Raw genomic sequence first — 2,500 nt, 5'->3', positions numbered from 1 at the left:
TGAGAGATAAAGAGAGGGATAGAGAGACAAAAAGACAGAGAGAAAGAGATGGAGAGAAAGAGACAGATAGGGAGACAGAAAGAGAGACAGAAAGAGAGAGAGATAGACACCACAGTGTGCCATCACCGCAGCAAGATTTGTGACCTGTTGCCACAAGAAAAGGTCAACCAGTGAAGAACAAACACCATTGTAAATATAACCCATATTTATGTTTATTTATTTTCCCTTTTGTACATTAACCATTTGTACATCGTTACAACACTGTATATAGACATAATATGACATTTGTAATGTCTTTATTCTTTTGAAACTGTTTACTGTTCATTTTTATTATTTATTTCACTTTTGTATATTATCTACCTCACTTGCTTTGGCAATGTTAACATATGTTTCCCATGCCAATAAAGAACCTTGAATTGAATTGAATTAATAGAGAGAGAGAAAGAGATGGAAGGTGTTTGAGAGAGAGAGAGAGAGAGAGAGAGAGAGATGGAGGGATAGAGAAACAGAAAGAGATGGAAGGTGTTTGAGAGAGAGAGAGAGAGAGATAGAGGGATAGAGAAACAGAGAAACAGAAAGAGATGGAAGGTGAGTCAGAATGAGTCAGTCCTGATCCTCTACAACACACTAACACGGTAATCAATAATGTAACAGGGACTCAAATGACATCACATTTATGTCACCAATAGGACCCTGTTCCCTACACAGTGCACTACTTTTAACCACGGCCCTATAGGGTGACCGTTCTCCCTACGGGCCAAGTAGTACCCTATATGGGAATAATGGACAGGTGCCAGGTATGAGTGTGTAGCGTCCGTAACAACAGTGACACCTGTGGGGCGGTGGTCTGGTTCCCTCTGTCTGCTGTTGTCTTCAACAGGCGGGTAGTGTTTGGGAGGATGGGTAGGGCCTACTAATGTCAGTAGATGTAGACATAACACTATTTGGTTATTTCGTGTAATAACAGTGAGATAGATCCATTAACAGGATTTATTATGTGATAAACTACACTGTATGTTGTCAAAGAGCGATGACGTAACCCTTTGACTATAGCATGGAATCCATACATTGCCCACCCAAAACTTTAGTTGTTGTTGTTGACGTTACATGACCCCTCTCTCAGCCTTCCACCCCGAGTAGATGTTGCAAATAGGGTACAGATCTATCCCCTGTACAGAACAACCCCCCCAACTCCATAACAACTTGAGACAGGTACCAATAGTCTAACAATGAGACAGGTACCAATAGTCTAACAATGAGACAGGTACCAATAGTCTAACAATGAGACAGGTACCAATAGTCTAACAATGAGACAGGTACCAATAGTCTAACAATGAGACAGGTACCAATAGTCTAACAATGAGACAGGTACCAATAGTCTAACAATGAGACACGTACCAATAGTCTAACAATGAGACAGGTACCAATAGTCTAACAATGAGACAGGTACCAATAGTCTAACAATGAGACAGGTACCAATAGTCTAACAATGAGACAACAGGTACCAATAGTCTAACTATGAGACAGGTACCAATAGTCTAACAATGAGACAGGTACCAATAGTCTAACAATGAGACAGGTACCAATAGTCTAACAATGAGACACGTACCAATAGTCTAACAATGAGACAGGTACCAATAGTCTAACAATGAGACAGGTACCAATAGTCTAACAATGAGACAGGTACCAATAGTCTAACTATGAGACAACAGGTACCAATAGTCTAACAATGAGACAGGTACCAATAGTCTAACAATGAGACAGGTACCAATAGTCTAACAATGAGACAGGTACCAATAGTCTAACAATGAGACACGGTACCAATAGTCTAACAATGAGACAGGTACCAATAGTCTAACAATGAGACAGGTACCAATAGTCTAACAATGAGACAGGTACCAATAGTCTAACTATGAGACAACAGGTACCAATAGTCTAACTATGAGACAGGTACCAATAGTCTAACAATGAGACAGGTACCAATAGTCTAACAATGAGACAGGTACCAATAGTCTAACAATGAGACACGTACCAATAGTCTAACAATGAGACAAGTACCAATAGTCTAACAATGAGACAGGTACCAATAGTCTAACAATGAGACAGGTACCAATAGTCTAACAATGAGACAGGTACCAATAGTCTAACAATGAGACACGTACCAATAGTCTAACAATGAGACAGGTACCAATAGTCTAACAATGAGACAGGTACCAATAGTCTAACAATGAGACAGGTACCAATAGTCTAACAATGAGACACGTACCAATAGTCTAACAATGAGACAGGTACCAATAGTCTAACAATGAGACAGGTACCAATAGTCTAACAATGAGACACGTACCAATAGTCTAACAATGAGACAGGTACCAATAGTCTAACAATGAGACAGGTACCAATAGTCTAACAATGAGACACGTACCAATAGTCTAACAATGAGACAGGTACCAATAGTCTAACAATGAGACAGGTACCAATAGTCTAACAATGAGACAAGTAC

This window comes from Salmo salar, chromosome 04 (assembly GCF_965601325.2).
Source record: "Salmo salar chromosome 04, fSalSal1, whole genome shotgun sequence".
NCBI classification, from domain to species: domain Eukaryota; kingdom Metazoa; phylum Chordata; class Actinopteri; order Salmoniformes; family Salmonidae; genus Salmo; species Salmo salar.
The sequence above is the reverse complement of the archived record's forward strand: the minus strand, read 5'-3'. Positions refer to the sequence as shown.